Source organism: Bufo gargarizans, chromosome 1 (assembly GCF_014858855.1).
Source record: "Bufo gargarizans isolate SCDJY-AF-19 chromosome 1, ASM1485885v1, whole genome shotgun sequence".
NCBI lineage: Eukaryota > Metazoa > Chordata > Amphibia > Anura > Bufonidae > Bufo > Bufo gargarizans.
Window position 1 is genome coordinate 100,388,296 of NC_058080.1, and position 12,926 is coordinate 100,401,221.

At 44.3% G+C, this 12,926-nt stretch overlaps 1 protein-coding gene across 4 annotated transcripts in view; it reads left to right on the forward strand.

The window, feature by feature from the left end:
- Nucleotides 1-12,926, forward strand: part of PALLD (palladin, cytoskeletal associated protein) — a 328,505-nt gene that overhangs the window by 235,287 nt on the left and 80,292 nt on the right. Inside the window, exon 1 of one of the 4 annotated variants that reach the window (XM_044297044.1) lies at nt 9,878-10,058. The exons of the other annotated variants lie outside the window; for them this stretch is intronic. The gene's annotated coding sequence lies outside the window, so the exon portion shown is untranslated. Of the gene's footprint in view, nt 1-9,877; nt 10,059-12,926 lie in introns of those variants that run through there. 4 annotated transcript variants of the gene reach the window in all.

Genomic DNA, 12,926 nt, shown 5'->3' on the forward strand with positions numbered 1-12,926 from the left:
CAAGCAGTGCGCACAAAGTATTTTTTAAAGGGATTCTGCCACCTCATTATAGCTTATAGAGCTGCGGACATGCACGGCTAGATCGCCGCTAGCATGTCCACAATATACCTGTCCTATTGGGCTGTGTGCTTTTATTGTGTTTAAAAAATGATTTTATAGATATGTAAATGAGCCTGGTAAGGTGCCCAAGGGACTGTACTAACCCTCTTGGTGCCCAGCACCGCCCCCCTGTGAAGGAGCCCCAGCACCGCCTGTGTCCTCCGAATCTCCTCCTAGCTCACAGTTAGATCTCCGTAATCTCAGGATGCACAAGCTCGCACATGCGCAGTTCCTTCCCTGAGGCTGATGCCAGCACAGGGAAGGAACAATATACTGGAACTGCGCATGCGTGAGCTCGCGCATCGCGAGATTACGAAGATCTAACTGTGAGCTAGGAGGAGATTCGGAGGACGCAGGCGGTGCTGGGCTCCTTCACAGGGGGGCGTGGCTGGGCACCAGGAAGGTTAGTACAGCCCCTTGGGCACATTGCCAGGCTCATTTACATATCTATAAAATCATTTTTTAAACACAACAAAAGCACACAGAGATATGGGACAAGTATATTGCGGACATGCTAGCGGCGATCTAGCCGTGCATGTCCGCATCTCTATAAGCTAAAACGAGGTGACAGAATTCCTTTAAGATGGTGTAATTTTTTTCTTATACTATAATGTTTTACTATAAAGATTAATAACTGGTATATTCCGTATATATTACTTTACACCTTTCTCTGAGTTATTAAAGTGGTTGTGCCATCTGAGACATTGGGGACATATCGCTAGGATATGCCCCCAACGTCTGATAGGTCCCATTCTATACTTTATTATACTGTGTTTCTTGTATAGGACTGCGCTGCAAATTTTCTGGGATCCCTCTTTACACCATAAGGCTCCTTGTTAACCCGGACATGGAAAAAAGGTAGATTCAACAGAAGCTTCTCCCCTAATCCACACAACCTGTAGAAAACCAAGGGGTCGCAAGATAGTGAAGCACTTCCTCGTGCATTTCAAATAAAAATTAATTTATTATACTCACAAGCATCCACTTGCAAAAGGCATATCACAAATATAAAATCATCACGCTGCCCGACCCAGGTTTCGCAATTATGCCTTTTGCAAGTGGATGCTTGTGAGTATAATAAATGAATTTTATTTGAAATGCACGAGGAAGTGCTTCACTATCTTGCGACCCCTTGGTATTCTACAGGTTGTGTGGATTAGGGGAGAAGCTTCTGTTAAATCTACATTTTTCCATGTTTGGGTTAACAAGGAGCCTTATGGTGTAAAGAGGGATCCCAGAAAACTTGGAGCGCAGTCCTATACAAGAAACACAGTGAATTATATGGTGACTTTGACCCACGTCACTCTCTAGGACCTGCAGCCCCAAGAGTCCAGGCAACGTATCAGAGACTTTTTTCTCTTTGGTTTATACTTTATTATACTTCCCATTGTCTTCCATTCTAAGTGTGGCCACCGCTCCATTCACTTCTGTGGGGCTGACAGAAATAGCTGGATTTGGCTGTTTTCGGCGCTCCCATTAGAATGGATGGAGGGCATCTGCACATGTGCGGTGCGCCCTCCGGGACTTTGCCGGTTCCTTTGTAAGTATAGGTGCGGGTCCCAGAGGACCCCAATGTCTGAGATGGTACAACCCCTTCAATGTTTTCTTGGTTGGATAAGAAAACATTTGGCTGAGAATGTTCTCCTACTGATATACAGGGCCTGTATACAGCAAACTTTACAAGGCTGAGTCAATATCCCCTTCTTCTCTGGAAACTGCTATCATTAACCCAGATAACCTAATATTCAACATTTGCAGAGTTATTTTAGTGTGACCTTCTGTGACCATTTGATGTCATGGATGTAAGAATCTTCTATCCTTTCCTGTGTGTGACCGTATAGTGCTATAAAAAGCTCACTACTTGGCCTCTGATCATCTGTGACTAAACCTCAGTTACCCCGGCATGTTAAGTCATTGCTGAGTAATGAACTAAAAGCAGATGATTAACTCAAACATGTAGCTGGTTGGTCCACACTTTTTCCAGTTGAGGATTTTAACTGGGGAGGGGGAAGTGTTAGAGTAATTTCCCTGATGTACGGCAAATAGGACTAGCTGCATTCCACGCAATAAGGAGGGCACGTTATTGGGCTTAGAGGGACTTTTTCAGAAACATTTTATCATCACATATTTACAGCCTTTATGTGAATATTCTATGTTTTTTGTTTTAGTTTTTAATTTTATTTTTTTACAAAAAACAGGTAGATAGTTTTCTGTATATCTATGTATATTTTTTGAAGTCACTTTGTGTATTCTACGTCCTATCCTGGGTCTTTAATTTTCTCTTTTGTTTGGACTTTTAGCACGGCAAATAGCCTCGCTTGACTTTCCCACTAGACCATTCAATCTGACCAGAAAGGGAAGGAGGATAAGTGATTCAATAAGAGCATCAGACATTATGCTGATCAATGCATTGCTCTTCTGTAGGCATATTTCTCCAGGCCTATAAAAAAATAAAAACAATACAGCTGTGAAACTGTTATTCCAATTCTACACATACAATTATTGCGCTGATTACCCTTGAGATAACATCTTCATGGCAGTGTCACCTGACCCACTCCTCCTCTGCTCTCTGTGTGCTCCCATCCTTCAGTGTATATTGTGCATGCTCTGCATCAAAGGACCGGGGCATGCGCAGCCCCTACATTTTATATACTCATCCATACCTCTCTAAATTATGGAGGTTGAAGGAGCGAGGCAAGACAGGACGTATCATGTGATGTTACAGTCCCACCCACCTACCTGCACTGAGAGAGGAAAACCGCACATATGGGGAGCACAAAACACCTTAAATAAGTGTGACTGGAGCAGATACAGCTTGGGGGACTGTCATTGAGCATGTACCGTGGCAGCGCATTAGTGTTTACAGTACTACAGTGGCCAACTACTTTGATTTTCAATGGCATAGGAGTGCCAAAATGAAAAAGAAAAACAGCCAAAAATTCTAAAAAATATATTTTCTATGAATGGGTTGAAAAAAATCAATTGCTGATATAAGTGTCCCTTTAAATGAGAATTCCAGCAACTCCATAATACGAACCTTAAAAAAGGCTTTACTTCCAAACTGTAAAATCGCCTACAGGTATATTATATAAGTAAATAGGAAAGAAACACAGAACTCTAAGTTAATTATGTTTGCTTATCGACTAGCTACGGTAATTCAAGGGCGGCAACCAGTGTGGAAAAAATCTCTCAGAAAATACAATATCTCTATGAGTAAAACATAATTCCTAAACGTGGACTAACATTAACTAGTCCTCTCTTTATTTACTAATGTTCTTGTATAGACAGTTTTATATTTTTGATGGAATTCCTACTTATGGGCATGTGCATTCAAATTTATACTCAGATGTTGTAGATTTGTCTTCTCTTATGTTATATTTTAATATAAATAGCTTTTATAATATGTCATATGTCCATATATAATATATCCTGTTTTATCCCCATTTACAAAGATATGCAGTCTTCTCTATGGATGCGCTTTCTGTGGCTAGCCTGTCGTGTGCACTGCGTTCATGCTGGATCAAGCTGAGTCCAGCACCTACTGACCAAAGAGCTTATCAACCAAGTACACTCCAAGGCTATGACCAGTTAAAACTGTGAATACAGTGCTATGCCTAATGACATTGCCTTGTTTCAGGCATGATCACCTTTTACATTGTTAGCCATAGTGGCCCTCTAAATCTACTGCCTGCAGTGTTCTCATGACGGCACCAACTATTATGTCCATAAAACATTGGCCTAAGACCCATAGAACAAGAACATCTGGAAAAGAGACTTACCGTACCTCCGAGATGCTTATGTACCATTCTGTCCTGTTACAACCCCAGGTTGTAGTCCGGTTAGAATAAAATTGCAAAGATGAGACTTGAGGTCCTTGAATCTATGCTACAGATCTGTGGGCCAATAGATCCCAGGGTTTATACCAGGAGTTGAGAACCTATTGCCTAGAATATGTCATTATTCCTTTATATCATATGCACTCATTAGCAAAATGTCTCGACTCCTCTTGTGCTGCCTAAGCAGCTCTGATCCGGTGAGCCATGGACTCCATATGACCTCTTAAGATGTCTTGTGGTATCTGGCACCAAGGTGTTTGCAGCAGATCCTTTAAGTTCTGTAAGTTTGGAGGTACAGCCTCCATGAACTGGACTTGTTTTTCAACCACATCCTACAGATGCTCGATTGGATTGAGATCGGGGGAATGTGGAGGCCAAGTCTACACCTTTTTTTTAAAACAATTTTTGTTGTGTGGCATGATACATTATCTTGCTGAAAGGGTCTACAGCCGGTAGGGAATATTATAGCCATGAGAAGTATACTTGCTCTGCAACAGTGTTTATGTAGGTGGTATGTGTTAAAGTAACAAGCACATGAATGCCAGAACCCAAGGTTTTCCAACAGCATATAACCCAGAGCATCACACTGCCTCAACTGGCTTGTCTTTTTCCCATAGTAGATCCTGGTACCATAGGTGTGGGATGCAAACACGTTCAGCCGTCCACATGATGTAAAAGAAAACATGATTCATAAGATCAGACCACCTTCTTTCACTGCTCTATGATCCATTTGATGATCAAATACTCAATGTAGGCACAGAAAGGGGTCAGCATTGGCACATTTTTACGGAAATCTGTTCTGCTATTTTACCTCTGTGGGATCTCGGGTGGTCATCACCCTGTTACCAGTTCACTGGTTGTCCTTACTTGGACCACTTGTGGTAGGTACTAACCAGTGCATCCTGGGAACACCCCACAAGACCTCCCATTTTGGAGCTGCACTGACCCAGTCATCTAACCATCGCAATTTGTCCCTTTTTTAAATTGCACAGATCTTTTGCCCATTTTTCTCGCTTCCAACATATCAAGTTCTAGAATGTTCCCGTTCACTCGCACCCTTGGTAGGGGACATTGTGACAAGATAGTCAGTGTTAGTCACTTCCTCTGTCATGTTATGGAGGCTTATAGTGGGGCTGATGTACAAGTTGTTTCTTTACGTTTGTTCATTATATGGGAACACGTGTGGGATGAATCTATTGGCCCCCATGTGGCCAGCATATTCCAAAACATTAGGTGAGTATGCATCGGCATACCTATTTAAGAATATAGAAGTAGTCTGCAGAACTTGCATATAGAGAAACACAGTTAAAAAAAAGTATACCATGCAGAACACGTCTTATTTGCAATAAGGGGAATATTTGAAGTCAGTTTTGCTTCAGTCTGTGTTGGCGTACTTTGTGCCACATTTATGAAATGTCATAGTTTGATAAATGTGTCTTATCCTTAAACCTAACACTTCTGTCTAGAAAAGATACATCAGTTTTCCTGCTTCATCCTCCTACTGAAATGAGATTGTGACTTTTTTCCGACTTTATAAAAAGTCTCAGTGATAAATCTGGAGTGAAGCTCATTAACATAGCTAACCACGCCCACTTTCTCATCCATATTTCAAAACTGGAATTTTGCGCAAGTTCAAAAAGTTGCCAAAGCCCTATTTTGCGACTTTTGGATGCCAGAATTCTGGAGTGAAGGTATTATAAATTAGGGCCTGTATGTCTAGGCAGCGGCATACATCAGCAGCAGCTTCCATCAGAAGAACCAAGGTGTGAACTGAGTGTAACTGATGTAATCACTTGAAGAATAAAGTTGACAGCTCTCTCCCCTGATCCTTCTACACATATGCACACTCAGCTCAGCCCAGCATGCACATGTAGTGAATGGGGGGAAGGGGAGAAAGCCACTTCCAGAGAAGAATCCTCTTCCCATTAACCAAAGGATGGGGCAACTTAATCCAACCTGTCCGATCCTTATCTCCCCCATCCCCCATACACATTAGAACCTGGATGTGTATAGGGGGCTCCCAACTCTCCCTGATAGTCAGAAAACAGAGGGATAGGAGATAAGCTACCTCCAGAGGTGTCTGGTAGCAGGGTTCTCCTCTCAGCCAAGCAGAATGTGTATGTGCATGGAGGAGTGGGAGAGACAGACGTTGATGAGCATTTGGCTGGCATTGAAGGTGTAGGACAGATCATCAGGGTTCTGTTGATGGGGTCCTACAGGCACCATGCTGCTGCCAGTGTGATGTGCCCTACATTTTACATAGGCACAAGGGCTTATCTGTAAGAGTGTCAGTACACTGGCAGGAGTGCCATAGTTCCTACACTGGGCCCACTGGTGAGGCTATAACTTTTAAACCATCTCGTGTCATTCTGTGATGGGGCTGTAATGTCCAAGGCATGTTCTTTTACCACCACCACCACCACTACTCACTGTCATGAATGTCTGACAAACTCACTGGTTGGCCAGCAATTTATTCCAACGGGACTTTGTGTCGTTGTTTTTTTTAGCTATCAGTAGGAGTTCGCTATTACTATTATCGGAAGATGATGACAGCGTCTGTTCTATTAATACACAGCAAACCATTGCCTTTACTAAAGTTTCACATGAACCTTTGTGTCCTGGGAGCTGGGGGATTACTTACTGCCCACAGTCACAGCAGTTCTTTTAAAGAGACTCTCCAAGCAACGCTCTGTCCCCCACCTATGCGACCTATATAAGAAATATACTCCAATACATTCAGAGCTGTATGAAAAGTGCTGATGCACCATGGTCACCATACCAGCTAGAAATATGGGGTGAAGGAGAGTCCCACACTGTATACAAAAATGTATTTTAAAGAGTACCATCTCTGTACTAGGATAGCGACACTTACATTACGTCACATAGTGTACATACAACATACCGTTATCTACACGAGACATGAAGAAGGTTTATTATGCACCCGCAATCCAGCCCCCCAGTACCAGAGTAAAGAGTGTAACTGGGACCAGTATAATGGGTGCTCTTAGCTTCCACTAAGCAAGAAGCATCATACTGTATATCAAGAGGATTGCAGCTCTGGAGTCTTCGTAGAACCAAAACATCTATTTCTTCACCTGAATGATGTTCCTGCTCTGCGTCCCTATGTCCTGTAATGTGAATAGCAGTTCTCTAATGTAATTTTATTAGTGTCGCTTCCTTTAGCTGTGCGCAGGGTGGACCTGCCATAGACCCTACAGGGAAATTTCCTGGTACATAATAGTCGGGTACATAATAGTCTGACACCCCTAGCATTAATTAACGATACGAGCATCAGGTACTTATTTACCCGGCCTCAACTGTATCACCATTTTCAGGACGGTGATACAGGTGAATACTGTGGTGGGCACAAGAGCCCATGGCTTCCTGCCCTGCTGTTCACCCTCACAGCAAACAGGCACTAGGCTTGAAGCCTATGAGGCAGTGTACAGATGATACAGGCATCGAAGGGCTCAGAGCAAAAAGGTCCAGCACTGGAAATTGTGAAAATCCTAAAATTCCTTTATTAATTCATAGAAAAAGTGATGATTAAAAACATAGGGGGTCATTTATTAACCTGAAATACACCTAAATTAGGCATATTTCAGGTGGTGGCACAATGGTTAGTTGCGCCGCTATCTTTTCCCCGCTGACGCGAGGTCTAAAATTGTAGGCGTGTTGTGGGCCGTCTCTTTCATCATTTTCTACGCCTGTTTTAGGTGGTCTAAATGTAACACAGCAAGGAAGCGGTCTTACATTTAGAACTGGCGCTGGAGCGCCGAAGTTATGGAGAGACCGGCGTCTCTCTGCTAGCTATGGGCAGGGGCGTAACTATCATAGTGGCAGACCATGCGACTGCTATCAGGCCCAGGGCAAGAGGGGGCCCATTTTGGGTGAAAACTTGGCCCAAGGGCTTTAGGCAGAAACCCTTCTGTCCTGTGTGAGGGGCCTAGTTTGATCCTGGCTATGGGGCCCTTACTTCTCTATGTACGCCACTGGCTATGGGACTTTATTACTACCGTCATCTAAATGTGGCCCCTAGTACAAACCTACACGTTTTGAACAGAAAAGGCACTCTTACTAAGGCCTCAGGCTGGAAGGGGCATGTGGCCTGCACAGCAGATGGTATGGCTGACCTGCCTACTTTAAGTGATTTGTACCAAGTGTGAAAGTTATCTTAATCGGTATTATAGGGGATGATTAAGTGATCTGTGGGGGTCCCATGTTCCTGTCCTGTTTGAGTACCACAGAGCATGAGTGTAACAGACAGCGCATGCTCTGCCTGCCTCAACGTTAGGACGGGAACAAAGCACCCCCGTTCTCAGGATCTGTGGGGGGATCCCAACCGTCGGATCCCCAGTGATCAGTTACTTATCCATTATTCTATGGATAGGGGATAACTTTAATACTTGGCACAACCCCTTTAAGGGCATGCTCACACACAGGAAAATCCAAGTCGGAATACTATGACATATATGTGCAGGCTACTTTCACACTCGCGTTTTTGCCTGATCTGGCAGGGCTCAGCAAAAACGCTTCCGTTACTGATAATACAACCATCTGCATCCGTTATGAATGGATCCGGTTGTATTATCTTTAACATCGCCAAGACGGATCCGTCATGAACTCCATCGAAAGTCAATAGAGGACGGATCCGTTTTCTATTGCTGTGGTTCGCTCTCCGGTATGAGAACGGAATGCATTTTGGAGCGTTCAGTTACGTTTTGTCCCCATTGACAATATCGGACAATACCGGAAAATAGAATCGCTAGTGTGAAAGTAGTCTTATTCATAGAGAGTTCAAGGCCACATGCAGAAAATCTGCAGCTGTGTGCAGGGGCGGCCTGGGAACTAAAACCGCCCCGGCTAAACCAAATACCACAGTGCAGCACAATTTACTGCACCTGCGCCACAGTATGGAACAGAAGCAGAGTCCGGTTTTAAAGTAGTTTTCCACTTTCAAAATAAATTACTGGTTATTTAATGAAGTCACGTGCGCCTTCGCGAATAACTAACTTCAGCTCATCGGAGGCCATACATTTTAATACTGTACGGAGACGGATCTCTGTACAGTATTAATCCGAAGTTATGAACGAAGCGACTTGGATGTGCTTCGGTCATCTCTAATGTCAACCTTTTAAAAATGTAATTCTGCTGTTATTCTGACAAAATTGATAAGTAATGGACCACGTTTCGTGTCCCAGCAGTAGATGTGTCTGTAGAAATACAGCTGTGCGGCACCGCCACCGATATCTGATTCCACGTATAAGGCTATGTTCACACTTGCCAAGGGATTTCCATCTATAATGGTGGCTACAATGCTCTGCCACATCTGTCACCTTGGACCACCTTAACCTACAATTGGGTCTTCTGGGTTCTGCCATAGACGTTCTATAAAACTGCAGCTGTTTCTCATTGTGTCTGCTTTTGGGGAAGCTGGAGACACCCCTATTCCAGCAGTGGCCATATTGGTTGTCACCCAGCTGGGGATAGGTGTTTTTATAGCCTGACAGAAGAATGAAGAACATTTACAGCTGGCTGACAGGATACTACACGTGCATCAGCCGCCAGAACTGGCAGACCCTGGCAGACGTCTCCCTCCAGGACTGGCAGACCCTGGCAGCCGTCTCCCTCCAGGACTGGCAGACCCTGGCAGCCGTCTCCCTCCAGGACTGGCAGCCCCTGGCAGCCGTCTCCCTCCAGGACTGGCAGACCCTGGCAGCCGTCTCCCTTCAGGACTGGCAGACCCTGGCAGCCGTCTCCCTCCAGGACTGGCAGACCCTGGCAGACGTCTCCCTCCAGGACTGGCAGACCCTGGCAGCCGTCTCAGGACTGGCAGCCGTGCTGGGTCCTCCCTCCAGGACTGGCAGCTGCTGCAGTGACAGGGCTTCCTGAGGGAGCCGGCCGGCCGGGGAGTGCAGCTCTGCAGCTACGCCTCCTTGTTACACACGGGCAGGAATCCCGCTCAGGGGGAGGAGGACTCTTATTGTGAAAGTGCAGCGGGACTCACGGCTGCTTTCTGGAGAATCACTGAGTCATGAACTTACTTCTCTGTGACTGAGCTGCACGGTACCTACCTGCTGCCAGGAGCTGCCGGCCTCACACAGGAGGGTGCACCCAGCTGAGGTAAGACGCTCTGCACAAAGCCCATACCTCCTGCTGCCCTCACTGCTTCTTACAAGACTTTCTCTCCTCTCTAGTAGTATATGTATCATTTATACTAATACATTGTGTGTATATATTATGTATACTGTACATGTATGTATGGATAGATATTAGATAAATAGGTTCTAGCTATCATCTATATCCTATGTATCTATCTATTATCTATCTATCTATCTATCTATCTATCTATTAAGGCTACTTTCACACTAGCGTCGCTGGATTCCGGCAATCTGTGTGAAAACGTATACCATTTTTAGACTGATCCGGATGTGGATCCGTCTCACAAATGCATTGCAATACCGGATCCGTCTCTTCGGTTGTCATCCAGAAAAACGGATCCGGTATTTATCTTTTTCACATTTTTAAAGGTTTGCGCAGACCGCAAAACCGGATCCGTTTTTCCGGAACACTTGGGGTTGGATCCGGCATTAATGCATTTCAATGGAAAATAATGCCGGATCTGGCATTCCGGCAAGTGTTCTGGAATTTTGGACGGAGAAAATACCGCAGCGTGCTGCAGTATTTTCTCCATCCAAGAACCGTACAGTGACTGAACTGAAGACATCCTGATGCATACTGAACGGATTGCTCTCTATTCAGAATGCATTAGGATATACCTGATCAGTTTCTTTTCTAGTATTGAGTCCCTAGGACGGAACTCAATACCGTAAAAGTTTAACGCAAGTATGAAAGTATCCTTAGATAACTGTTCCCCACCCTGTAATACTTTGTGTTACCTGAGGAGGCGCCGCTGGTGACGATGCTCCCACTGGTAATACTCCATCAGCTCCTGGTTTGAGACCACGCTGCTTCCGGTCAATGCATATGGGAACATTATGAGACATGTCAAAAACGATGACCTTCTGTGCTCATAACGAGGGAAGCCTGTCCAACCTCATACAGCATTCCTTCAGGAATGTCCCATGTGGGTGAAAAGTTTTCGGATCACAAAGCGTAGCTCCGTGTAGTGTATGATATCATGTCAATACCGACCATTATCTAGGGCCTCTACATCCTGACAACTCCAGCTTCCCCTGACAACGGTCATAGTTTGTCAGTTTATACTGCAGATAACAGGTAGCCGGCCGCAGACATATGCTTGGATTGTCAGTTCCAGTTCACCCAGTAAGGAATTTGTACTGGTGTCGTTGTGATATGACTAGCATGGACTGTGCTGCTGGTTAATCAATGGTAGGAGGCACACGGTCTGGTTCGCCTAGGAATCCACGCTGTGCCTGTTTGAAATTGGGTTCTGCCGCAGACAAAAAGTCGGGCAAAGTTTCCTGGCAGAAGGAATGTGTTCTTAAGGAACGTTGGGAAGGAGAATGAGAGAGACGGCCTTCTAATGATGTGCTTACAGAAACTTGGAGAGAGGACTTGGAGGGTTGGATTCTGGAAGGAGACCAGCGTGTGCTTGTACCTGATCTCTGACTTCGAGGGGTTCAGACCTGTTCCAGGGGAGGAGAAGTGCGCTATTAGGGATTATTCTTCATTCCTCGTGCCCGTGGAGCGCATTCTAGACCTTTTCTTATACAGTTGTCATTACTAAACTGAAGGTTTGTAGAATGGATTGTAAATTGTAGGGAGCCCTTGGATCCATTTTTAAAGAATATATTAATAAATTGCCTACATTTAATCCCTTAATATGGTGTTATTATCACAGTCCCCCCCTTAGTTTTATTCTGTAGTCTCGGATATTTCCGCAGACGGATGAATGTCTTGTAGGGAATTTATAATTCTCCACAGCCGTTGGAACACTTGCACTATATGGGGGACCTTAGTGCCACAATAAGCCATCCAACCAGGTTCCCATCAGGACAACCCCTGTACATACGTCCTGTAGGGATGTCATAAAGGTGGTCATTGAGGTGTGAAATTGTAGCCTCTTGCGTCTGTATAGAATACACAAGCTCCATGAAAGGGAATGACCTGTCATTTTGTTACAATTTTGGGGAGTTTATTTTTAATTTCTATGTCTATATTTTAAAAACAATGGTATATTATCCTGCAGTTTTCACACTGGCCACCAGGACTCCTGTCTCTTGAGAGCAGCTATATGGGTCATAGACACAATGCAGAGGAGCTAACCCATTGACTTAGGCCTTGTTCACATCGGCAGCATTGCTGGATTTTCTAGTTCACCACCAGGTCCTCATTGACTATAATGAGGTCCAGCAGTGAACCGGCCGGGTTTTTTCTGGCCGACAGCTGGCATTTATTCCGGATCATCTCTGGCGTGAACGCAGCCTTACTTGGGAGAGTTGTCGTGGCATATACTGTGACCTGGAACAGTGCTTTCTGTGTTATCTCTATAGAGGTGTTATCTGTCATTGTAATTCTGACTGTGGTGATAATGATAATGGCTGCTAAAAGGAAATCATGACCTATTATTAGGCCTAGTGGTCAGTGAAAAAATAGCAGGATTGTATACGTTTTTATTAAATCTAGATGCTGACATCGAAAAAAAATAATCAACAAAAACATGATTTATGGACAGTGTCCGTCCTGGCGCATTATCACCCGCATTTTATAGATCCTGAAATCTATAAAGAATCTGCCTTGTGTTACCAATCAGAGTCACATAGTTCATGACGTTATAGTAGTCCATCCAGTCCAACCCTCATGGGTCAGATTAAAATCCCTCACATTAGGGGGAAAATGTATTTTCCATCTCCAGAATGGCAATCAGAACAAATCCCTGGATCCACAACCATGTATATTCCACGACTTTTGCTTTCAGACCATCCGAGAGTATGAGTAAGGCCCCTAATAACATGCTGTACATGCCAGCTGGTTTGGGCAATGATTTTCCTTCCCTAACCCCAGACA